The sequence below is a fragment of the Pseudopipra pipra genome, chromosome Z (genome assembly GCF_036250125.1).
Source record: "Pseudopipra pipra isolate bDixPip1 chromosome Z, bDixPip1.hap1, whole genome shotgun sequence".
In the NCBI taxonomy this organism is placed as follows: Eukaryota; Metazoa; Chordata; class Aves; order Passeriformes; family Pipridae; genus Pseudopipra; species Pseudopipra pipra.
The window spans coordinates 36,851,839-36,879,660 of NC_087581.1; the positions used below are offsets into that span (position 1 = coordinate 36,851,839).

Here is a 27,822-nt window from a genome sequence, read left to right on the forward strand (position 1 = left end):
CTGTAGACCCAGAGCTCTTATTTTTCTGCTTCCGACACCAGTTGAAAGTACAATTATTTTTAACACACACAGTTTCCCTTCCCTGTTTGAAAACACAACACAGTATTTTTGCCAGGTAAACTATGTTTAATGGCATAAGGGACAAAGAAGCTGGGAAGTACAAGCTTTACATTTTGATGATTCCTTGCAATTAGATAACTTCTTAGTGTCGACTGAGGTTCTTTTTCTGAAAAAGAAGAAAAAGGCTCCAATATTTGTTGTTTTAAATCTGCAAGGAAAGCAAACCTCCCCATCCCAGACATCAGAGGCTGAGAGAATGGTGTGCACTAGTTCCAACACATTTCATATTTCAGATGTTATGTAGGTAATATCACAGAAAAGCAGAAGAAAACACAGGAAACAATAGTGAAATGGTAGACAATTAATCATTTAATCAGATAGTAAATTGCAGGTGTTTAATTATTACCATACATAGCAACATGTACATAGCAGATTCTCTATCAATTATAAAGCATGGAAACAGAATCAGCCCTTGCACAGGACAGATACTACTGTGAAGTGTCATAAATCAAAAAGTTACTAAATTTGTACCTACTGCAGCAACAGAAATAACTATGGCATCTACCTTTATCACACAAGTAAAAGCTACATAACTACAGAAATATCTCAATGTATTAGCTCATTTACTTCTTGCTTTGAATTTTTTATATTTTACTGATTTTGTTCACAATGGCATATTGCTTACTGTTATCAAATCTTTTCAAAATCAAAGTGAGTTCACTCCATCAATCCAGGTCAAAACTGCACAAGTATTTGGACAGCCTTTAATTGGAAAGTCCTGTGGTAACTCATTGTCTCAGTACAATCATACTCAAGAAATGAGTGAATAAGACTGACAGTGAGGCTGCAGTTCAAAGGTAAAAATAACACTTTAATTTTAATTATTTTCCTAAAAACTAAATACACTAAACTGGTAATTTAAATTAAAAAGGTTCACCCATTGCAGAACGCAATTAAAATTTTGTTTCCATAAAATCCTGCACGTTAAGTTAGCATCCCTGTTAACTAGTCTGAAGCTAACCACCACTAAACTAGTAAGATCCCAGATGCTGACTTCCATTTCATTTCTACTTTATACTGTATTCTTTCAGCAGCTTTTTGGCTTAAAAGCTACTCCAGACTCTACAGAAACAAGTTTATAGTTCATTTTCAAACTACTATATTTGGCAAATACGAATTCTTAAACAAGCTACTAAATCCTGAGTTTCACTTTAAGACACAATTGTACAGACAGTGTCTTATGTTTTGTCTAATTTGGCTAGTACACTTTATTCTAACTCAAAAGTTTGACATTCCTGAACCTATTCCTGTGCACCAGCATCAGCTCACTGCAAACAGCGACTCAACTTCTGAGTCAACCTGTGAAATATCTTTGAAGACACATACTCTATCAAAAACACTAATATACATCAACGAATAACAGGATTAAAAATACATCAAAACAGAAACTCTAAATATAATGAGGCCAAAGAGGCATGTCATTCCTCCCCCCCCCCACTTATAGTCTCCTGTGCTATCATAAATGACTATATGCAAAAAAGTTCTGTGTAAGTATGGATGCAGGAAATATTTATCCCTTGCAAACACATGGTGAAACCCATATGTGTACAAACCCTAAGGCATCAACAAATCATCTGAGAAGCATGGTCACATCAGACTTCCCCTGACTTGCACATGTAAGAACTGACAGAGGCAAGAGGATGAATGATTGTAGAACACTCCTCCTATGAACACTAAAAATAGTTTTCAAAATACTGCATAAGGTCTAGCCAAAAAAAGGGGGAAATGAGTATCTATTTTAAGACAGAAGAACTTTGTTTCTGTCAATCGTGATTTCCAGAACAAAATTAACATGAAGCAGAACAGCCTTCTTAAATTTTGAGGCACTGGTTAATACAAGAAATATTCAAAGCACACGTTAATTTTGATTATAGAAAAAAATGTTATCCACTGTATTAAAAGAGTTTCATATGCAGCATCTTCATCAATTTTTAGTAAATATTGTCACCATATGATTACAGAAAAAAAAAAGAATATGCAGTACACTAAATATTCCTCTTGTACTGCACTTCCAAGGGCAGGCAATACATGCTGATACCATTACAATAATTTTCACAACCATCCTCAATTTTGTTTGGTTTACCTCTTCTCCCCCACCTTTTCCTTTCTAGTGGAAGCAACTAGAAGTTAAATATTTTGCATGCTTTCCTAAGAACAGCAGTTAGAGAATACACAACAAAGCTAAAAGTCTCACCAGCTCCACTCACATTCACCATCGTATCAGTATTAACAGATATCACAGTATCCTCAAATCATTAAATATTATTGTTTTAATAAAATAGTAACATGGAAGAGCTTTGCTTTTAGTGCTCTATAGGCCTCCTAGTAGCTTAAAGCAGTTGGGTCTTCACTGCAGAGTTTTATTGAGGGAACATTTTACTTGTTTAGCATGTAGCATGACTGGAAAAGCTCAAAAGAGGGTTGATTTTTTTCTTTCCTAATAATGGAGACCCACTACATTGCTTCTGCAAAGACTATTAGGTAGGATACTGTTCTCAACAAATTGCTTAGAAGACTTGCAGACAAATAAAAAGCAGAGAACACGAAAATGAGTTATGAGATAGTAATGATGATGCCTGAACATAGAAAATAGGTGATATTTCCTTTTCATTCACAAAGTTGCACTTACCCATATATGTCCTTATTGTCTCTAAAGACATACTGCTCAGCAGTTGAAGACTCTTTTTCACTCTAACACTCCAATCATTTGCAAAGCTTAAAAGCTACTCCAGACTCTACAGAAACAAGTTTATAGCTCATTTTTAAACTATTATATTTGGCAAATACAAATTCTTAAACAAGCTACTAAATCCTGAGTTTCACATTAAGGCACAGTTGTACAGACAGTATCTTATGTTTAGTTCCTTAATTTTGTCTTTAATAATTAGTACACCTTATTCTAGCTCATAAATTTAACATTCCTGAACTTATTCCTGTGCACCAGCAGCAGCTCACTTCAGAACCTCAGCCCCATACCTGCTGAACCTGCAACCAGGTCAAAGCCAAGAGGCTGGACGGCTCCATGCATCTCCCTCATCTGACCTTTCAGGATTAAAAACAACGTAGAGACCACAGCTTCTCAAAGCAGGTCTCACAGACATCCACAAAAGGTGCCTGCACATTTGCATTTAAGTTTCTACAAGTCATTGTAAGAGATATTTCTAAGGTTATTTAGGTGTAAAGGCTGGTCAACAGTCCACTGGAGTTCCAGCAGGACAAAGCCAACAAATGCAGACACATTTCCATATCATATTGTGAGCTTCTGAATTTTTACAGATCTGATCCTAACAGCAAATACTTATTATTTGAATTTTAATATCCTGATAGACTTGGATTGGAAGTCCACCTTTCAAGTTGCTTTAATATCTATAATTAGGTCTAGGAACATGCTGATATCATAAAATATTATCATTTGGGCTGGATTGTCATTACTTCTCCCTTCTCTTTTTACCCCATTCTAGCATTGTCTACTACAAAAAAACTTTTTACAAGTTTTTAAAATTAGATGTTAATTCTTGCTACGGAGTATTCTTGCCAGGATTTTGCCAGCAATGGAGAGCAGAGTAATACCACGGTAATTTTAACAGTCTGATTTAATTCCTTTCTTCTTATACAAAGTGATGATGACTGCATCCCGAAGGTCTGATGATAGTTCGCCTAGTTCCCAACAGCACATCACATATTCGTGAAATTTAGCATGGAGTGCAAGGCCCCCATGTTTCCAGACTTCGGGTGGAATTCCATCAACCCCAGCGGCCTTGCCAGTTTTCACCTGCTGTAGGGCCTTAAGGGTTCCTCCTAAAGTGGAGGCAATATCCAATTCATTCTTCACCAGCAGTTGTGTGATGGACTGAATTGCTGAGTCTTGGACTACACGGTTGGTACTGAAAAGGGTCTGAAAGTGTTCAGAGCGTCGATTCAGAATGGAGGTTTTATCCGTCAGAACCGTTTGACCATCAGTGCTGAGTAGAGGGCTTTGGACTTGGTGTGGAGGCCCATATCCTGTTTTCAGGGCCTCATAGAATCCTCTGTGATCACCCTTATCTGCACATAATTGAGTTTTTTCAGCTAGATTGATCCACCACTTATTTTGGATGTCGCGGAGTTTCTGTTGGAGCTTGCTGCATGCAAGATGAAAAGCTGCTTTTCTTGCGTGACAGGATGGCAGTGCAAGGTGCGCTTGGTGAGCAGATCTCTTCTCCCTCAACAATTCCTGGATCTCTTTGTTGTTTTTATTAAACCAGTTCTTGTTCTTCTTGAAGGAGAACCCTAGGAATTCTTCAGAGGACTGCAGGATACTGTTTTTAATATGGTGCCAGAGTGTTTCAGAAGAGGCATGTATAGAATCTATGGAATGGTTTTCAAGTCTAGTTTGAAGATTTGCCTGGAATCTGTCTCTCACTGTGGCTGATTGGAGATTGTTAACTTGAAGTCTTCTCCTTGGGATACTGCCCTTTTTAGGTTTGAACTTAAGTTTAAATTTAAGTTTACAGCGCACAAGTCGATGGTCTGTTTGGCATTCTGCACTGGGCATCACGCGGGTATGGTGGACATCGCGAACATCTCTCCATCACACCAAGACATAATCGATGATGTGCCAATGCTTAGATCTGGGGTGCATCCAGGTTGTCTTCAGACTATTTTTCTGCTGAAAGATAGTATTAGTGATGGTGAGCTGTTGCTCCGCACAGAATTCTAGCAGAAGTTGACCATTATCGTTGCAGTTTCCAACACCATGCTTGCCTAATACTCCTTTCCAGGCTTCAAAGTTCTTTCCTACTCTAGCGTTGAAATCACCAAGGATAATGATCTTGTCATCTACAGGCACCTTTTGGGTAAGGCAGTGCAGGTCAGTGTAAAATTTATCTTTTTCAGCAGGGTCATCTTGGAGAGTTGGGGCATATATACTTAAGAGAACAACATGTTGCTTGTTGTGTAGTGGAAGGCATAGGGAGATAATGTGCTCAGAATGACCTGTTGGCAGATTTTCGAGTTTAGGAACAATAGAATTTTTAATCATGAAGCCGACTCCTGAGAGATGCTTTGCGGTTCTGGGTTTACCTGACCAAAGAGTGTGTAACCGGCACCATGTTCTCTGAGGCTTCCTTCCTTGTGAAGGCGAACTTCACTGAGAGCAGCAATGTCAATGCTGAGACGTGACAGTTCATGGGCAATTAGGGCAGAGCAACGCTCAGGACGTCCACTATCCGCAGAATCAAGCATGGTTCTGATATTCCAGCATGCGAGAGTCAATTTGGGTATACCTTTGGAGGCAGGTGCATGCCATTGTCTTTTGATCTTTGTGTGACCGCATTGGAAGAAGATGCCCATTGGCCTGCGGTTAACCAGCCGGGTGAAGGTGGAGATGAGCTTTGTTTAGGCCACCTTTTCTAGGCCCCTCTCTGAGTGGAGCAAGCAGTGCTGTCCTTGAAAAGGCTGCTTGGACATTCAGGGTGTTGCCCCAAGAGACTGTCATCTCTGGTCAGTCCCTAATGACCAATATCCTGAACCTCCTGCATGCAGGGTTGGGTCTGCAGCTTCCAGTGCACCTTTCACCTGCTGTTTCAACCCTCGCCCGTCGCTACAGGACTTTGCAAATGTGAGTAAGGCCTTCAAGCCTGCACAGTGGATTTTTTAGGTGAGACGCAGCATGCGCAGAAATGGAGCCACCCTTTAATCCCAAGGTTCATCTGCCAGGGCCAAGTGAGCTTGGACGGTGGCAGTGAGGTCCTCAGGACATAGGTTTACTTACAGTGTCCTTCTCTTAGATGGATGGCCTTACAGGGCTAAGCGAGCTCCACCTGCCCAGGTTTGGAAATTAGAGTTGTCCTTCTCCTAGGATGGTTGCCAGAAGGCTAGTGAGCCCATCCTGCCCATGGACATATTATATCTGACCCTTCAGTTTTGACCTGTCTGGCATGGGAGACCCTGCCGACAGCATGTATCATCGCCAGCATAGCTCGCAACCTCATAGGGGTACACAGGCTTCCTCCCCATTGAGATCCTACGGCCCGCCAGACCCCTCCCCCTCCCCCAAATTGGACTGGCAAACTTCTGTGCGCTTCGAAGTTCCTCCTCTCTTCTCCCCTCCTCCGTGGCAGCCGCCGGGAGCCTGCCAGGAGTGGCTGGCCGCTGGGGCCGGGGGCTATGGTGTTTATTAATATAATAAATAATAAACTCACATGACCCAGATAGCTGAGGGTTCAACCACCCAAATTTGTTTATTGGAAGCAAACAACACCTTTAATATGCCCTTTAAAACAGCACGTGATTCCCCTGACCAACCACCATGGGGTATCTCACTGCCCATGTGTATTGGAGTACACTTAGGACTACAACTCCCAGAGTGCCTCATCCAGCATCCTTAAAACACGCCTCCTACGCAGTGCAGTGACCACTTGTAATGAAAGGATTAGAGTTAAAGGTCTACCTGGAGTTACTGAGACTGTGGTCTGTAATCTCACTAAACAAAATCCAAATGAAGAATGTAAAAACTGTTTTAAAAGGTGCCAACTGTTTGGTGTCAGCATTTTTATCTTCAGCTTGGACTTCAGTATTCTAAGTACAGAAATCAATTTGGAAGGTCTGTATCTTCTAAAAATTTTAATATATTCCTGGAATTTTAGCTTAACAACTGGTCTTAGCAATATCCACTAGGCAATGAACTTTACAACATAAGATTTCTTATTTTCAGTTCTATTTTCTCTTCCTCCTACCTTCACATTATTTCATATGTCTCTTCTTGCAGAATTAATGGAACTAAAGCAAATGTGCATTCCAGCTGGAAATTTACAATCACAGCTTTCAAATGACATGCTGTGTTAATCTCCACTCACTCTAGATGCAGATGCTAATATCAGCTAGAAGTACGTTGAAATGACAAAGGTGAAAATATGAAGTAGTAGTCATACTGACCAATTCTGAAATAAGACCATTTTCCAGTGCATCTTTCTGATGTTTTGATTATTGAACTCTTCTCACAGACCTTCTCAGGAATGCTGGAAGTTACACATGCAATGCCATTTCTCAGAAAACATGCAACAGCCACTTGAGACCATGACACTTCATCAGCAACATTTCCTGATTCTCCAGTTACGAGAAGCTGCACCTTCTCCTTCCCTTAGAAGCAAATGCAACATTAGCAGTAACAGCAAGGGATTCATCATTTGGCATATGCTAAAGTAGCACAATGCAGTGCCAAACAAAGATACTCTGAACAGGACTCTTCTGGCAGAAATCAAAGGATTGTTTGGAAGAAATCCAAGTTTCTACTACTGGCTTAAAATTGGCTATAGTGCACATCTATCTAAGAAAATTCAAGTACCAGCAAATACTGAACTAAACAGGGTGCCATTTCAGCAGTATACAGACTTAAAGTGTGAGGTGATTTGCAACTGGAAAAGATAAACACACCTTATCTTTTATAACTTATCATTTTATCATTTTTACCACTCTATCCTTCTAGTTTTTTATTCATTTTAGTTTTTATCAATTTCTGTATCTTTATAACACTGGCTTAACTGACTGTCGTGCTTTAAGCCCAATTGGCAACTAAGCACCACACAGCCTCTCGCTTACCCCCCAGCGCACCCCCACCACAGTGGAATGGGAAAGAGAACCAAAAGGAAAACTTGTAGGTTAACATAAGAACAGTTTAATAACTGAAACAAAGTGAAGGATAATAAGAACAGTTTAATTTTATTTTTTTTTAATGGATAAAACCCAGGGAAAAACATGAGGTGCACAATACAATTGCTCAACACCCACTGACCGATGCCAGATCTGATCCTTGAATCCATATTGCCCCCCTCTTCCAGGTAACTTCCTAAATTTTTATACTGGACATGGCATTCTATGGTGTTTGGCCAGTTTGTGTCACCTGTCCTGGGTATGCTCCCTTCCAGCTTTTTTGTGTATCTCCTCACTAGCAAAGCAGAATAGACTGAAAAAGTCCTTGACTTAGCATATGCACTACTTAAGAACAACCAAAACATTAGTGTATTATCATAGATTCATAGAATATCCTGAGTTGGAAGGAACACACAAGTATCAATGAAGTTCAACTTCTGGCCCTGCGCAGGACCATTCCCAAGAGTTACACCATGTGCCTGTGAATATTGTCCAAACTCTTCTTGAACTCTGGCAGGCTTGATGCTGTGACCACTTCCCTGGGAAGCCTGTTCCGGTTACCTGCCACCCTCTGGGTAAAGAACCTTTTCCTAATATCCAACCTGAACTTCCCCTGCCACAACTTCAGGCCATTCCCTCTAGTCCTGTCACTGCTCACTGCAGAGATCAGTGCCTACCCCTCCTCTTCCCCTCATGAGGAAGTTGTAGACTGCAATGAGGTCTCCTCTCAGTCCCCTCAAGGCTGAACAGACCAAGTGACCTCAGCCATTCCTCGTAAAGCTTCCCCTCAAAGCCCCTCACCATGGAGGGTTCGTGACCCGGATGCACACAACAACCTTGGATTTGCAAGCAGCGGAGACCATGCTGGATCTTGGGCACTAACTATATGTATCTTTCTCTCTCCTTTTACTTTTCCTCTCTCTCTCTCTTTCTTCTCCTAATTTCCTCTTCTTGAAATCTGGACAACTTAAAGTTTGATGGGTTAGAGTTTGGTAAGTCAAAACTTTGTGAAGTGCCTTACTTTGGATGTTGTTTTAAGATTTGCCAATTACCTTATTTGATCTTAATATTCTAACGTTTACAAGTTATTCAGCCTCCTGAGACTTTTGTTGTTTCTTCCATGCACCACCAGAGCAAATCTAAGTACCCTTCCCCTTTAAACTAGCTGAGTGAGCCTGGGGTTTAACATAGGACATTTCAGTTAATCTTAGTAGTACATATCTTGCCTAGCAAACAGTATTCTAACCACGCCTGTTGAGCTAAGGAAAATGAGAAAATTAGCTCATGTGAAATACAGATTCAATGAGATTAGTATTGTTTTTTGACAAGAATTACACAGCAGATGTTGTCTTTTACTAACATGCAACTTAGCCACAGTTCAGTTGGTCATGTCTGTGGTTTCCCATATGCTGTATTTTATGATTCTGTTAAGGAGAGAAGATGACTAATACAGAGACTTGACCCGCACAGCAGCACATCTGACCCTTTCAATGGTTCTTTCCATCATCCCTCTGCAACGAAGAGAGGTCCCATTCACATAAGAGGGAGGACTAAAGTTGACTCTAGGAAAATGGGCTTCTGAAAACTGCAATGAGGCTAGTAGCTGAATTTTAGCCAGGCATTTTCACAGCTTGCCTCACTTACAGGTGCAGCTTTTATTTATATACTACTGTAGTAGACTGGATCACCAAAAGAGCAACAGGTATGCATGAAGCTAAGAGAATTAAATCTTAAAAAAAAAAAAAAGGCTGAGGACTAATGTATCACAAAACCTTTGACCTTCCCACCCATATTAATAACATAATATACATATATTAAACTCAAGAGACCACACAAGAAGACAGTGCAATAAACTGCAACAATTGTATCCTAATGTTCCATGAAACCACTTACAGAAAACAAGTGATAACACACCATTTTGTAAGAACTCATCCTAAAATATAGTGGCAATTGCACATACTAAGTATGTCAGGGTGAGCTGGTAGCCTTAATAACAAGCTCCTCCTTGCTCAAATGGATGATTTGTCTGTAAGGCCACAGCCCATTCAAAAAATTAACAACAATTCTAAGATTTTCTAGATCTATCCAGGAAGCAGCAAGATAATAGCATTGTCCCATCTGTGTATCATCTAAGGCATGTATAGACTGTAATGAAACTTGCATAGATCCCAAAGCATTTGAAGAATGTTGACAAAATATTTCAGAGCCAACTAGCCATACTGTAGTACATCTTGACACCTATGCTAACATCTAATTGAAACTGAACGGGCGAAGCAAGAAAAATCCATCCCAAGGAGAATGCAGTTCTTGCAAATTAGCAAATGAGCATCTCTATGTCCCTCTAGAATCCCACATTCCGTGGTTTGAGTTGGTTAAAGGAGCAGTAGGAAGTGATGCCAAAAAAATATTTTTTTTCTTTTTGAGAAAAGAAACAAGAAACTTTTTTACAAATCATCTAATCAAAACTAAAATGTTAGTTTAGATTGGATATTAGGAAAAAATTCTTCATCATGAAACAGACTGCCCAAAGATGTGATTGAGAATACCACCCCTTGAGGTATTTAAAAGACACATAGATATGGCATTTAGGGACATGGTTTAGGGGTGGACTTGGCAGTGTTACGTTTATGGTTCGACTCAATGATCTTAGAGGCCATTTTCAACCTAAATGATTCTATGATTAAGTGCAGAAAATGCCACTAATGCAGTTCTCTCATAACTGTCCATATGATAAAATTCTTAAGTGTACAAAGCACTTACTATCAAACAAGGGAACAGAAAACCTCAACTCAACAGCCTAGACATTTAAAAAAAAAGAAAAACAACTCTTTTGAAAAGATATTGAATAAATTGACAGAAGTTAAACAGGAAAACAATAAAAAGTTGCAACCTACCTTCTCTACGTTACTTTAAAAGTAGGTGCTTTTCTTTTTAAGTCCAGTCTCTGACAATAGCATTATATTCTACATTCTACTTTATTTCTTATTTTTTTTGCTTTGTCTCAGTCATCTTCTTTCCTTCTTTCCATTTTCTCCAAATAAGATTTATCAATAAGAATCATCCCGAATTACTAAAAGGTATTACAAAGAAAGCAGAAAAAATATAGAAAGAAAGAAAGAAAGGAAAAGTGAAGGTGACTGGCAATAGGAGTGGACTGTCGTTTATTTTTTAACTATAATGCTGTTGTATGTTGTAAAATGACAGCAGTATCTGCCAAGCAGTACAAACACAAATCTAAACCTGCTACATGCACAAAATCTCACATATATTTTGAGACGTTTTTCAAATTAATTCTTCTATGTCGTGAAAGCAGTGGCTGATGTTGAACAATTTTATTTGCTTTCTAGTTGCTACTGCTTATGTGTTTCCAACATGTTAAACCAGGCATAAAATTATTTTAAACGGCAGATTCTGGTCCACAGCCAGCTTGTACTTTGTCAAGGCTCCACCAATGGCCCAGATATGCAATGCCTCTTACATTCTGGCAGGAAATTCTTCCCCCGCTCTCCCAGGGCTCTGGGAAGTAGATGTGACATGCTGCTCCAGTTTCCAATTGCTTAGAAAACAGGCAGTGCCTTTTGGCATTGTAGAGCAAGAGTCAGCACACAGCAACTACTCTCTGATGCCTGTCCTTGTCAACAGTGAATTAATCAAGGTCTACTTTCAGTAGAATCAAATTAATTACGTAGTTCTTTGTTAACTATGATATTCACAGAGTAAATATCTCAATGTCCAAGGCAGTAGAAGTCATAAAATAATCACAGATCTTTAGGACACAAAATTTTCACCCAAAACCTGTGAATGGATCTTGTTTGGGAAGTTGGTCCTTGCAAGCAACTCTGGTGCTGCATCCAGCCCTCAAGAAAGAAACTTTTATAATCTCTCTACAAATTGCTTTTTATGAGAGCTTGCATCAAAATAAATAAATAAATCTTTGGTTTTTTAGGGGAGTCATCTCAGCTTCAAAATGAGTTTGTATGCAGGCAGGAGGAAGATGGGTTTGAGAAAGAGCAAGAGAGTGACAGGTTAAAAAAAGGTCAAATATTGACATTGTCAATAGTGGCTTCAAGTTGAAAAGTCACAATGATGTGCTGAAGGACGCAGCAGCAACTGAAAAGACATATTGCAATTGCAAAAAGTGAGGTCAGAAAAAGTCCAGGCTCTGAAACTAAGCCATACAAGTCATTAGTTTGCTGTCACTGAAGCAGGTATTATGTCACCCTGTGCAATGGAGTTGCAATGGTTGATGACTGTTCAGCCCTCATATCTGTCAAGGTCTCTCTTCAGGGTCTCTCTACATTTGAGGGAGCCAACAGCTCCTCTCAATTTTGCATCATCAGCAAACTTATTTAGTATACCTTTGAGTCCTGTGTCCAAGTCGTTTAGTAAGATGTTGAAGAGCACAGAGCCTACAGTGCAGCCCTGCAGAACCACAGGAGTGACAGGTCGCCAGTCTGATGTTCCCTCATTTACTATAACCCTTTGTGCCTGCTTGACTTTGGACATTTTGGAATCGGTTGCTCCTGTGCTCTTCGGAAGTGGTGCTTAAAAAGTGTCCAGCACTGATGGATCCCAGCACCTCCAAAAGCATTTTCCCAGGGGACCTCACTAACTAGTTCCCTGAGCAGCTTGAAATCAGCTTTTCTCATGTCCAGGGTTGAAGTTTTGCTGGCGCTTCTTCTCCTGTCAACAAATATTTTAAACTCGATTGCCTTGTGGTCACTGCGGCCGAGGCAGCACCAATCACCACTTCACTCATGAGACCCTCTCAGTTAACAAGCAAAAAACAGATCAAACACTGAACAGCCACAAAACAAAGTATTCTAGGAAGGATTCTGGTATATTTGATTATTTATCCACAGATTGACCATAATGGAAAATATGGATTTTGAAATATTACATATGAATATGAATATTTTGCCTTTTGTGAAGATGTCATGGCTGGGCTTCGCGAACAAAGATTTGGGAAGGCTCTATCCACATTTGCTACAGGCACGCTGGTGGCTTATGAGGCCAATACGAGACAGACATATCCGATTGTAAAACGCACAGCAGAAAGACTCCTTAGATGGTGTATTCTGCAAGACACGGTTCTTTCTGTGTTGCCTTTTCTCCTCAAGAGTGATCCTGCGTGTGTTCTCAAAGGAGACAGCTGCGTTATAGATGGTGTGTCTCCAGGCCTCCCGATTGGAGGCCAGAGTAGACCAGTTATGTTGGTCAATATGGCCAAGGCTGAGATGTTGTTTCAGGGAGTCCTTGTATCTTCTCTTCAGGGCTCCTCTCATGCGGCAGCCGGTGGCAAGTTCACCATAAAGCAAGATCTTAGGGAGGCAGTGGTCCTTCATCCTGGAGACGTGCCCTGCCCAACGCAGCTGTGTTCTCAGTAACATGGCCTCAATACTTGTGACTGCTGCTTATTCTAGAACAGACGTATTGGTCACAAAATCTGACCAGTGGATGTTTAGGATTGTTGTGAAGATGTAGTCAGCATGTAATTAAAAAAAAAAAAAAAAAGGCCAACAATTGAGAGTATCCAGAAAATGGAAAAGCCTAGAAACAAATACCTCTGGATAACTACAAATTAGGAATAAATTAGAGGACCAAGGTTAATATAACAAGATTCCATTAAATCTGGTGCAAGAATTATCCGTAAAGCATAGAGGTAATGGCCTAATTCAGATTTGCTGAATTAGTACTATGTTGCTTAACTTTCAAGCATTCAGTATCACTTAAACCAATAGGTGTGTCCCATTTTTAAAGACCCACTTGTATTCTAAATATATCACCAGACATAGTACAGATACTACAATGGAAAAATTTCCAAGATATACTGAAATAACAATAATATGAATCTCACACTGAAAACCAAATGTTCCATGGATAATTTTTTTGGTGGAACTTGCTCACTACTTTACAATAAAAATGTAAGCACATCTTAATATTCAAGGTATACCTTGAGACATCTTACAGTGACTAAAATGGAAATATATCAAATCTGTACTTTGCAACTGGGCTGCTGCTGACTTGAGATGTCAGAAATGGTATAAATACAACTAAAACCTTTTTCCAAAGCATTCTGTAGTCCCAAAGAAAGAATATCCATCCAATGAAACTGATAAGGAAACATATAAAGAGGATGCAGTCATAGAAAGCTCAGACGTTTCTACCCAAATATCATCTTGTCCTTGTTGCTTTAGCAACAAAGCAAGTCCTTGGGGTCCACCTGCCCAGCCCGTGGACCTATACCCAGAAAGATACAGGAGCCACACACAAACATGGACACCCCCACTGCCTATTACAGGTGTACAATAAATCATCCCTATCCCATGTAACCCCTTAGCACCACTCCTAATCAATTTCATTCTTCTCCAAGCTACCAAAGAAGCACTCTCCTTGGCCTCAAGGCAAGGCAGTAACCACAGTAGAGGCCACGAAGGTGTAGCCAATACTCCTAGTGGCACAGCCACAGGCCACAACTGTCACTCCTTCAGCAGATCTCAGGGCACAAAAGGTCATGTGAAGCACTTGTAGCAATGCCATGGTTCTTATTCTTAAGACTACACTGCTAAAAACTTCAGCAAGGACAGAACCTGGGTCCTGCCTCCCATTCCAGGAGACAAAGTGTTGTTATAAAGAGTGGGTATGTGGGTGTGTATGAAGAAATGAAAATACTGTCTGCCCAACAACATCACAGATAAATAGAAGTGGTTCAAGACCAGAGATGTTAAATGTTTGAGACTTTAGTCATACTTCAAATGATAACGGGCAGAGAAGGTTTCTCTTTTAAACTGCCAGCTGGTTTTGGAGTCAAGTAACTGAGCTCAAAATTTCAGATGATGATGATAGCAGCTTCTAGCCTTCAGGGATTTTCAGGACAATCAGAATACACTGCTCTAAATTAAAAAAAAAAAAAAAAAAAAAAAAAACTAAAAGAAAAGTCTTAAGGAAAAAAAACTTAAAAAAATAAATACATCACTTCTTCAGAAGAGAAAGGTGACGTAGGAGAGGTGGAGGGTTAGCTCTGTATATAAGAGCGTTTTTTGACTCTAGAACTTGAGGTTAGCATCAATAAGGTTAAGTGCCTATGGGTAAGAATCAGGGGGAAGGTCAACAAAGGCCAACATCCTGGTGGGAGTCTGTTATAGACCACCCAACCAGGATGAAGAGGTGGATGAATTATTATATCAGCAATTGGTGGATGTTTCAGGATTGCCAGTGCTTGTACTAGTGGGAGACTTTAACCTGCCAGATGTCTGCTGGGATCTCTTCACAGCAGAGAAGAGGCAGTCTAGAAGGTTCTTGGAGTGCATGGAGGAGAGCTTCTTGTCACAGGTGGTGAGTGAGCCTACCAGGGGTGGGGGTCCACTGGACCTGCTGTTTACAAACAGAGAAGGGCTGGTAGGAGATGTGGTGGTCAGAGGCCGTCTGGGCTTCAGTGACCATGAAATGATAGAATTTTTTCGATACTCGGTGAAACAAGGAGGGGTATTGTCCTAGTTAGGACAGCTGAGACCAGTTCATCATGGTATGGGTGTAACGCAAAACTGTGTATTCTATAGCATTCCATGCCATTTCCCAGAAATTGTTAGCAGTAGAGGCCTGTAGATGTTCCTGTCCTCATACCCTTTTATGGAATTCCTCGCTCTGAGGGAAGGACTGAACATCCTCATACCCTTTTATGGAATTCCCCGCTCTGAGGGGAGGACTGAGCATTCCTGCCTGAACTGGAGAATATATAAACTTGGAGTTTTGGAACCTTCCTACCACTCGTGGGATCCAGAGGAAGACTGCAGCTCACCGCTCTCAACCAGACTGAGACCACCACCTTCAACTGGACTGCAATCACCACTTTTGACCAGACTGCAACAGCACTCTCACCAACAGGTTTTTCCCCTCTCTCTTTACTTTGGACTCAGGGGGGAGGGCCAAGGAACACCACTTTGTTCATGCCCCAGGGTACTGGGTTATACATTTGGGTTTTGTGGGTTAAGACCAATTGTTTGTTTGTATAATTGTACTTATTGTATTATTTTATTAAATTGTTATTCTGACTTATAATCTCTCTTTTGAGTTGAGTTCATTTCCCCTGCTGGTTAACTTTTAAACCAGCACAGGTATCAACAAAACCTCTACCCTGGACTTCCAGAGTGCAGACTTCATCCTATTGAGGATGCTGATTCAGAGAGTACCTTAAGAACAAAGTGGCCCAGGAAGGAAAGACAGACTTCAAGAAAGAAATCTTGAAGGCACAGGAGCAGGCTGTCCCTGTGTGCTGAAAGACGAGCTGGCAGGAAAGACAACTCGCCGGGCTGGGCAGGAAGCTTTTGCAGGAACTCAGGGAAATAAAGAGGGTGATTCACATTTGGAAAAAGAAGCAGGCAACTCAGGAAGTGTTTAAGGATGTTGTTAGGTCATGCAGAAAGAAAATCAGAAAGGCGAAGGCTCAATTAGAACTTAAGCTGGCCACTTCTGTAAAGGATAATAAAAAGTGTGTTTCTAAATACATTAGTAGCAAAAGGAGAAGCAAGGAAAACCTCCATTCTTTATTGGACTGGGGTGGAACATAGTTAACAAAGATGAGGAAAAGGCTGAAGTCCTTAATGCCTTCTTTGCCTTTTTTCAATAATCAGACAAGTCATCCTCAGGACAACTGGCCTCCTGAGGTGGTACACAGGGATGGGGAGCAGAATAGCCTCCTTGTAATCCAGGAGGAAGCAGTGCCACTTAGATGCTCACAAGTCTACAGGACCAGATGGGATCCATCCTAGGATGATGAGGGAGCTGGCAGAAGAGCTCGCCAAGCCGTTCTCCATCATTTATCAACAGTCCTGGCTCACCAGGGAGATCTCAGATGACTGGAAGTTGGCCACTGTCATGCCCATCCATAAGAAGGGGTGGAAGGAGGATCCAGGAAACTACAGGTCTGTCAGCCTGACCTCGGTGCCTGGCCAGGTCATGGAACAGAAATGAGTGTGATCACACAGCACTTACAGGACAGCCAGAGGATCAGACCCAGCCAGAATTGATTTAGGAAGGGCAGGTCCTGCCTGGCCAACCTGATCTCCTTTTATGACCAGATGACCCACCTGGTGGATGAGCGGAAGGCTGTGGATGTGGTCTATCTGGACTTCAGCAAAGCCTTTGACACTGTCTCCCATAGCATACTCCTGGAAAAGCTGCAGCCCACGGCTTGGACAGGGGCACTCTGTGCTGGGTTGGGAACTGGCTGGAGGGCCAGGCCCAGAGAGTGGTGGTGAACGGTGCTGCATGCAGTTGATGGCCGGTCACTAGTGGTGTCCCCCATGGGCCTAGTCCTGTTTAACATCTTTATTGATGATCTGGATGAGGGGATCGAGTCTATCATTAGCAAATTTACAGATGACACCAAGTTGAGGGGGAGTGTCAATCTGCTGGAGGGTAGGAGGGCCCTGCAGAGGGACCTGGACAGGCTGGATAGATGGGCCAAATCCAACGGTATGAGATTTAACAAGACCAAGTGCCCGGTGCTGCACTTTGGCCACAACAACCTTCTGCAGCACCACAGGCTGGGCACAGAGTGGCTGGAGAGCAGCCAGGCAAAAACGGACCTGGGAGTTTGGATTGACAGGAAGCTGAACATGAACCAGCAGTGTGCCCAGATGGCCAGGAAGACCAATGGCATCCTGGCCTGGATCAGGAACAGCGTGGCCAGCAGGACCAGGGAAGTGATTCTTTCCATGTACTCAGCGCTGGTGAGGCCACACCTTGAGTACTGGGCCCCTCAATTTAGGAAGGATGTTGAGGTGCTGGAGTGTGTCCAGAGAAGGGCAACAAGGCTGTTGAAGGGTCTGGAGCACAAGTCCTATCAGGAGAGGCTGAGGGAGCTGGGGTTGTTCAGCCTGGAGAAGAGGAGGCTCAGGGGAGACCTCATTGCTCTCTACAACTCTGTGAAAGGAGGTTGTAGCCAGGTGGGAGTCAGTCTTTTCTCCCAGGAAACTAGCAATAGAAGAAGAGGACAGTCTTAAACTGTGCCAAGGGAGGTTTAAGCTGGACATTAGGAAGAATTTCTTCACAGAAAGGGTGATTGGCCATTGGAAAGGGCTGCCCAGGGAGGTGGTGGAGTCACCATCCCTAAAGGTGTTTAAGAAAAGACTGGACACGGCACTTAGTGCTGTGGTCTAGTTGACAAGGTGGTGGTTGGTCATAGGTTGAACTTTATGATCTCAGAGGTCTTTTCCAACCTAACTGATCCTGTGATACTGTGAAAACACAGCTCCTTTCCATTATGGCTCAGACACACACAGTGCAGAACTCCTTACACCTATGCTGTAGGTAATACTGTGTAACACTGCTTGATGAAGGAATTATTCCCTAGAGTATGTTGAGTTCCACTAAGAATAAAAAATTCTACACAAGTGATGCATATACTGCTTCTTTGTTTCTCCCCTCAGACACATATATGTTCTTTAAAATAAACAAACAAAACAAAAATTGACATGCACAAATAAATAGATAAATGTTTTTACAGCCAAGTAATAAAATGCACTGATTCCCATTTTCAAAAAACTGTTGCTGATACAAGGACATCTTTTGTGATCAGTAATTCAACCTTTAGTATTATTATATAGCATTGAAGCACTCAGCAGGAATCAGAAAAGCCTTCATAATAATCCTTTCTATAAATTATATTTCATAAGAGATTGCATGCCTCAAAATTTCCCTCCCTTTAACTGAAATATGTGTGCTTAGAGACTCCCACTTAAATACACTTTACTAGCTGTTTCATACAGGCTAAATTAGGCTTATGTGACTGAAAATGGAAGAAGCTAAGTACCTGCTCTTAAAATAATTACAAAAATCCATATTCTTAATGGGCTTGATTCTTTCTAGTTCATAAACAGAGGAAGACTTGTATCTTCACACTAATGTCCTATTCTCAGAATATTATTTATTGTTAAAAGGAATTTCCAATCTTACACTGTCTCTTTCCCTCAAAGTGCTTTCAAACATCACTTTGTTGTGATAAAAAGAAAATAATACAAAAGTAGGACTGACACACTTTTGTGACCCTTCTGTAAAGAAAATGACTTCCACTGAAAAATCTATTTCAGTGAATGAGAATACTTGAGACCTTTACATTTGTCTCCTCCTAAGCACAACAATTAAAAAAAAAACAAACAAAAACAAAAACAAAACAAAACACAAAACAAAACAAACAAACAAACAAACAAACAAACAAAAAAGCCTTGCAAATGCTCTTTCAATTGATAATTCACTCTGTTTTACAGGCCATGGGTAGGAGTGCCCAGGAACAGAAAGCAGTGCAGCAGCACAGTCAGTACACAAACCTAGCAGTTCTCAGTCCTGACATAGCCTGCACTATGCAATCAGTAACAAGCAGACATTCATACTGAAAGGCAGAATTCAGCCCACAAGATACACTGCAAAGGTGGAAACATTTACAAAAATCCCTTATCAGATGCAAATAAAATAGCAGGGAAGGATCTTCAGCTCCAAACTAGTCAGGAGTTTTCCTTGCTTATTTTTGTCAGTAAAACCTGAAGCCAAATTGGCACTGCAGCCATTATGCATGTTGAAAACCCTTGTACAAGTACACTGGACTTAAAATAGCAACCAGGAAACTACTGACACACAAAATAAACAATTCCATTTTAATATTTGCATTTATTTCCTTTAGATTAGTTGCCTGTAGTTGATAATTCTTGAAAACGTTTGCCAACTTAACCATGTCATTGTATTGAGTATACTTACCTAATCATTTAAGCAATTAAGTATTATCAAGCCTGAGTTCAATACTCACATTTCCATTTGTGTTCTGTTCTAATGGGATGGACACTAGAATTCAGCTGAACAGCAAACAAAATAAATGTCTACTAATAAAAACTAAACTATGGTTTGGAAGGGAGTTGGAGATCTGGACTGTGTACAGTACTATTTTCATGTATGTTTCCGGGCTTATATATTTTTTCCTATCATTTCATTCAGAGTGCTAAAGAGGGAAAAAAAGCCTTCTTTCTTCAGTTCTCCTCATCAGTTTCTGAAGTTTGTACAGGACATTGAGGTAAGCAATATGTGTAATTGTTCAAGGAAAAGCTATTGCTGTAAATATTGGATAAGGAAATATTATTACAAAGTAGCCAACTTTTATAAGGTTTGTAATTTTGGAAAGAGTTGGGGATTTTTTTAATTTGGTACCATTAAATAATTTGAATTTCAGATTCCACCAGGTATTTAATTATGTAATCTTAATATTGTGCAGGGAAAACAAAGCAAAACATCTATTAGTGGTTTGTTATGACAGTGGGATGGTTTGTAACTTCCCCTTTTTCCTTGGTTGCCACTCAGAATCACAGACTGGCCTAACAACATCACCACAGGAAACTCCAGTTCATTACTTGTTTGCATCAGGCATAAAATACAGTACATAAAGCAACGACCTCAGCATTCTAAGCACTTGAAAAGGACTGTCTTTGTGAGAAGTACATAGCCTTATACAAATTATTTATTTGGCCTGACAGGAGTTCAGAATTGTTGCACAAAATTAACTTTTTTAAGATGACTGGTGTATAACCCATGTACCTTCCATATATCCTTAACCATGTTTCCACTGACTACACTGGGACCACTCAGTTATTTTCACTCACCTTAATGCACATTGGAAGACATTTTGAAGAAGAGCTAACCATTTCTCCATTCTAGAACTGTAAGATATAAACCTCTGTCTATGTTCCCCACTCTGAGCTTTTGAAGTGCTTTACACCTGAGACTGATCCATTTCCTGCATGATGTTTTGCATTGAAGATTTACTTCTAGGTGATGTCGCTAACTGGTTAAACAAACAGAAGTTGTACACACCTTAATCTAAAATTAAAAAAAATGTGTAAGCTTTGTGTATTATTCATGGTACAGTTTTGCCTAAAGCTGATGTAAATTATAACCCTATTCCCACAGCAGCACAGATTAGCTGTAAAGCAGTACACGTAAAGTCTAACTTTCCTCCAAATCCTCTCTGACAGGACTTGGATAAGCATGGATCCATCCAATTAGTTACATGCTAATTTAACTGGCATCAGTGCACTTTAAAATACCTCAACTTCTGTGCCTTCATATTCAAAGGCATTGGCTCAATGCATTTTTTGCAGTTAACAAACATAATCTCTCATATAGACCACTTATAAATGATTTAAAAAAACGTTTGAAGTACACTAACATATAGATGCAATGAAAGACGTGTATTCAATTATCCCACTCCTACATCTCGGCTATCAGCAGTAAGGAGAGCACTATGTATACTTGCTTTCACTTCTGATTAGCCAATGAAGTAAAGGAAAAATCTGTTGCAAGTAAAAAAAAACAACTCCATAACTCAGGTGTGCCATATTCAACCTCACACAGGATATCTCTGAGTAGCTCACGAATAATGAAGTAAGCATGCAACTGGTTTTCCTTCACATTTTTGGTCAGGAATTGAGAAAGGTCATTGTGAACTGGCATTCTTCACCACACAATCTTCAATCACATTAAATAATCCTTTAAAAGCTAATTGTGAAACGTTCATTTAAAAGTATTTAAGTTCTTTAACTTAGTAATTTGTAGATGACATTACAGATAATGCCAAAGCAGGGCAAGTGTAAATCTAGGTTTATATCATGCAGAAGACTGTGACCATGCCAGCACACAACTGGGCACTAGCAATCGTTCAGGATTCCCCATGCCAAATTCAAAACAAAGAAGTATTAAAATGTAATTTATTAATTGAAATTGGGTTCCACTGCTAAGCATCCAGACATTTATTACCTTCTTGGAAGCACACCTAATATACAACCAGCTTCACAGCCCATGCATCCTTGGCCTGTCAAGGAAGGCTTTTAAAAACCTCTTACTTGCTCAGTTAATTTTGAAATATGACAAACCTCATGCTCTCATAACACACATCTACTTTGTTTTGTAAAATCATATTCTTATTACAAATAATCATTATTCATCCTAACCCCTAAGCAGACAAGGGTATAATAAAACATTATTTTGCTACCATCATTTCGTGACCACATTATCCCAATATCATATCCTCTAGCCTGCCAAATGCCATTCTTCTCCACTGGTATCTTTCCAAATAATGATGCAAAGATCTTTTCCCAGGTCTACTGCTTCAGCATATCCCTTTGTACAGTCACAGTCCCTGGTTCTCAAGGGGGAGTTCAGCCACCCTAATATCTGTTGGAAGAACAACACAGCAAAGCACAAACCAAACAAGATTCTTGGAAAGCATTGATGACAACTTTCTCCTACATGGAACCAACAAGATGGAGTAGCCAACAATAGAAGGTGGGCTGCTGGACTTTATATTAACTAAAATGGAAGGTCTGGTTGCAGATATGAAGGTTGGGGGTAGCCTTGGTTACAGTGACCATGACATCATGTAGTTCTGTATTATGTGAGGAGAAAACAGGGCAATGAGAAAGATCACAACACTAGACTTCAGGAGAGCTAACTTCAGCTTCTACAGGGACCTTCTGGGAAGAATCTCATGGAAGAATCTGCATGGAAGGGGTGTCCTAGAGAGCCAATATTCTAGGATTACTTCACCCAGGCTCAAGACCAGTGCATCCTGGTGAGCAAGAAATAAAGCAAAAGAGCAGGAGAACTGCATAGATGAGCAAGGAACTCCTAGTCAAGGAACTCAGACATAAGCAGAAGGTGAAAACAAGGACAGGCCACCTGGGATGAATATAGAGATGTTGTCAGAGCATGCAGAAATGCAACAAGAAAGGCCAAAGCCCATTTGGAATTAATCTGGACAAGGATGTCAAGGATAAGAAGAAGGGCTTTTTCAAATACATCAACAACAAAAAGGACAGTGTGACCCTGCTTCTGTATGGAACAGGGACCATTGCAAAAGTGGCACCAGAGAAAACAGAAATATTTGTTTCACCAGCCCTAGGAATCCATAACCCAGGAGACCAGGGACAAGGTCTGGAGGAAGGCAGACTTTCCCTTGGTCAAGGAAGACTGGGGTAAAAATCACTTAGGTGAGCCCGACATTCACAGGTCCATGGGCCCTGACATGAGGCATCCACATGTCCTGAGAGAGCTGGCAGATACCATAGCTGGGCTACTCACGATCATCTTTGAAAAGTCATGGCAATCAGAAGAGGTGCCTGAGGACTGGAAGAAAGCAAATGTCAACCCAGTCTTCAAGAAAGGCAAGAGGGAGGACCCAGGGAACTACCAGCCAGTCAGCCTCATCTCAGTCCCTGGAAAGGTGATGGAATGGCTTATCCTGGATGCCATTTCTGAGCATGTGAAAGACAAGGCAATCAGGAGTAGTCAGCATGGATTCACCAAAGGGAAATCATACTTAAGAAACCTGATTGCCTTCTATGATGGGACAACTGGCTGGGTGGATGATGGGAGAGTGTTGTCTACCTGGAATTTAGTAAGGCTTCAGACAGCATAAAATCTTCAAAGTCAAAGTCACAAAGTATAGTCTTGATGAGTGGATGCTGAGGTGAATTGAGAACTAGATGAACAGCAGATCCCAGAGGGTCATAATAGGTGTCACAGGGTCTAGTTGGAGACCTGTTACTAGTGGTGTCCCCCAAGGTTCAGTACTGGGCCCACTGTTGGTTCACTTATTCATCAGTGACTTGGATGAAGGGACACGTGTCTCCTCAGCAAGGTCACTGATGACACAAAGCTGGGAGGAGTGACTGATACCCCAGAGGGCTGTGCAGCCCTTCAGAAGGACCTCAACAGGGTGGAGAGATGGGCAGGGAGGAACTGCCTGAAATTCAACAAAGGCACCAGCATAGGCTGGGAACTGACCTGCTGGAAAGCAGCTCTTTGGGGAAGAACTTGGGGGTCCTCACGGACAACAAGCTTTCCATGAGCCAGCAGTATGTCCTTGTGTCCAAGAGTATCCTGGGAAGCATTAGGAAGAGCATTGCCCGCAGGTCAAGGGAGGTGATCCTGCCCCTCTACTCAGCCCGGATGAGGCCACATCTGCAATGTTGTGTCCAATTCTGGTCTCCTCTGGACAAGAGAGACATGGAGCTCCTGGCGTGGGTCCAACAGAGGGCTAAGAAGATGATTAAAGGACTGGAGCTCCTCAGGTATGAGCAAAGACTGAGGGAGTTGTGCCTTTTTAGCCTGGAGAAAAGACTGAGAGGGGATCTTGTCAATGCAAAAAAGTGTCTGAAGGGAAGGTGTCAAGAGGATGGATACAGGCTCTTCTTCTAGTGCCAAGCAAAAGGATGTAGAGGCAACAGGCAGAAACTGATGTACAGGAAGTTCTACTTAAACATGAGGAAGAACTTCTTTACTGTATGAGTGACTGTGCACTGGAACAGGCTGTCCAGAGAATTTATGGAGTCTCCCTCACTGGAGATATTCAAATCTGTCTGGACACAATCCTGAGTAGGACAGTGCTCTAGGGAACTCTGCTTGAGCAGAGAGGTTGTATTAAATGACTTGCAGTGGTCCCATCCAACCTAAAGCATTTTGTGGTCCTTCCAGTATTTTCTTCATTTCCACCAGCTAATCTTCATCCCCCTGTTCCCAGTTGTAACTCAGCACATGAGGTGCCTATCAGGACCCTCTCACTTTATGCCTCCTTGTCTCATTCCTCATGAGTGAGAGAGAATAACAATCACGTATCCTTCTCAGCTCCCACAGTACACTTCTTAAACTTCCAAAACAAGAAACACAGTCTATATTTCCTTATAGGCCAGACCTTTCTCAGAAAAAATAGAACCCAAAATACATTCCATTGTAATGTTCCAATCCCCCTTTTCCTTGGCAAAAAAATTTCCTTGACAATATATCAGAGACCAATACATCACACTGCCCAGTGTTACTTCTATGACTGCAGGTGTCTATCTTGGCAACAGTCTTAGTTTAAGAACTTGGGCTCAGAACATGGGCTCAAAAAGGAACTCAGTTGCATTTGATGATTCAATAGTTACTGCATGCCTTGGTGAACACTGTCCAATTGCAACATATTAAAATGTATTGGCAAAAAGGTTTCAGACTGCAGTATTTTCACTGTTGTTTGCCATGAACTAAGACCACATACAAATTCAAGTACAAATGGCAGCAAGCTGTTTTATTTATATATATAGTATACTATTCCATTGTGTGTCTGTGTCCTTACACATGACTAGGATGTGTATCTTTGGGTTTGCATAGCAAAATGGTGTCCTCATCCATGCCTTAGGCTCTGTGGCACTACTGTGATAATGTAGCGAACATTGCTATCACCATCCATGGAAATGCACTCCACATGTTTCACTCTGTATCAAGTTGTCACTTGCGTGTTGGCTCTAAGCTCCTTGCATTTATTAGATATACTAAGACAAATGAAGTATCTGAGTTCTAGTTGTCTGGTTTGGCTTTTTTAAATTACAGAAATTAAATAACAGACATTCTTAACGAAACTTGCACTACATACATTTATAATTTAAAAATGGCAAATCCTGCAAAAATAAAAGGATAATATGGTAGAGAAAAACAATTTACTAGCATAAATTCTTTTGCAAGAAAGCAGAAAAGGGTACACTGAAAATCTGTGACAATTCTAACACTGAGGAACAATGGGCTCTGAAAGAGCATGATTCTATCTTCACCAAATTATAAGCCTCTGAGAGGCATATGGTGTAATTTCTGGAAATTCCAAATGCTTCCTGTGTTGTGCTCTCTATTTGTACTCCCAAATGGTTGTCTTGTAAACAATATTAAAAAACATAATGCTTCAGATGACCTGGTGTGCCTGAATTCCAGCAGTAACACCGCTGTACATAAGGTAATAGCTTTCCTGGTGCGAATCACAAAGACACAGGAAAGTTTAATCCTTAACATCTCTCTGGGACACAATATCTACCCCACCCAGCAGAAAAACAAATTTATCAATTAAATCCCATCAACTCTGGAGCACTGACAATGTAGAGTTACCCTGGATGTCTACTTCTCTCCTGAGCACCTTAGAGGGACACAGTGACCCTGATGCAGCTACACTGTGATTAATGCAAGCTCTGTCTCCACTCCGTGCAAAACAGGAGAAGCTCAGAAGGCAGACAATAAATATGGATGATATCTTGGTTTTCCACACTGGATGTAGCAAAGCACATTCTCATTCATGAGCTCTGCAGAAGAGAACTTCCAGTGCAGTGCAAGACACTATCCCACACAGTCACCTGAGGAACTAAATGCCTCTTAGGGAATTTGAATCTCAGGGAATATCTTCCCACATGAATGTATCTACATGCACAGAGGGGAGAGCATTAGTGTTTCTATTCAGATTTGGAATTTTATAGTCATTCTTACAGAACTCAGGAAGTGCTCCAAATTAAACAGCCATTACAGCCTCTCTCCCAACAGCAGCTTTTATCCTTAAAATCTACACTCCCCATAGGAGCATTATAAATAGACATTAGGGGATGAGTAGTCCTACTACAGCCACAAAATTCATGTAAAGCATCTCATTTCTCTGAGGGACTGGACCAGTCAGCTCATTTCCTAGAAGTCCTGACTATGACTGTGGGTCACTGCAGCCCCACTACAGGCATTTGCAATCTCATATTGTAAATTAGTAAAACTAACCTCCACTACTGCCCAGTCTGGATAAACCTTCATATTACCCATATTTAATTTTTCACTCACTACTGCTGTGTTCTAAATGCCAAATTCTTCATCAAATCTCCAAACCACGAAGATCAAGACAGATGGAAAGCAACAGGCGGCTTGTACCTCCAAGCACTCTCATTCTTGTTTGGGGATAAAGGCAGTCACTCAACATTATATCTTGCAACATTTTATTAATTGCTTCACTGTGAGGGAACTGTTTCAGAATTTGCTTTTTAAAATTTGTCATGCCAGCTAAAATTTGTCATGCCATTGGAAGTGTCCGGTGCACAAAATCAGAGCATTAAACATTTTTCATTCACTTAACAGAAAGCATGTTACATGCCAAATCCATAGCCATAGTTCATATCCTTATATGAACCACCATTTGTGGTCTCCCTACACAAAGAACAAAATTTGACTACGAGCATATGCTCTGTTACTTTTGGACCACTAACAAGATGAAGGATATCATCAATATTACAGCAGATCTGCACCAGTTAAAGCATATCTGCATAGATGAAGGAGCAATCATTAAGGCTTTACAGACTCACTTTTCTCCAGAGCGTATAAAATCCTCTCTACATGCCCTCAAGTGCTGGAATTCATTTTGATTTCTGATTTAGCTGAAAGCGGGTACAGCATTAACTACGGACTAAGTGCCCAAGACAGCACTGTGGTTTCTTTATTGCAGTGAGTACATAAAATATCATGTGTTCACGAATTGTGTCAAAATGATGTTTACTTTGAACAGAAATATACAATTATCTCATTCATAAATCAGAAACCTCTCTCTCAGCAGGACAACTCAACTCATGGTATTTCTGCAAAGAAATACTGGTACAGGAATCCCACTGCACCTTTGGGAAACAGTACTTTCCCTTTTATTTACCTCCTTTCACAAGAACACATTTAGCTGATCTATTTGAGAAATGCATGGGAAAGGCTAAACAGTTCAAAATGAGAAAAACAATATTCTGTAGAAGCAGATTCAATTTTAATTACAAAGCAATATCAAATTTGTATGGACACAATAGGAAAACAGAATTCATTAAACTGGCTTCCCCATGGATTCATAATCTTTCTTCCTCGTTCAGTCTGCAGGCTAAAACACTCATAATTCTCCTCCAGCAAATGTTTTGGTTACTGCGTAAGCAGTGAATCCTCTGGAGAGAGAGAAAGCAGAGGAAGGTTAGAAAATGCAATTTCTTCTGCATCTCTCAGAGAAGTGCCAAACATTACGTAGCTCTGCAGTTCACCACGATCATAGCTCTTCTTCTCTGAGTACTGCAAAGTCAGCAAATTGGGATTGTCAAAAAGAATTTACATGTTACTGTGCCTACCTGCTTGTTCTTTAAAAAGCAGAAACTAGGAGTGAGTGGAAAAAAACACTTCAGTGCTGTGAACAGAAAAAAGAATTTTCTTCCTCAGCAGACTACCTGTGTGGCCAAGTGT

General features: G+C 40.8%; 1 protein-coding gene across 4 annotated transcripts in view; it reads right to left on the reverse strand.

The window, feature by feature from the left end:
- FRMD3 (FERM domain containing 3) overlaps positions 1–27,822 on the reverse strand; it is a 146,749-nt gene that overhangs the window by 97,261 nt on the left and 21,666 nt on the right. The window lies entirely within an intron of this gene.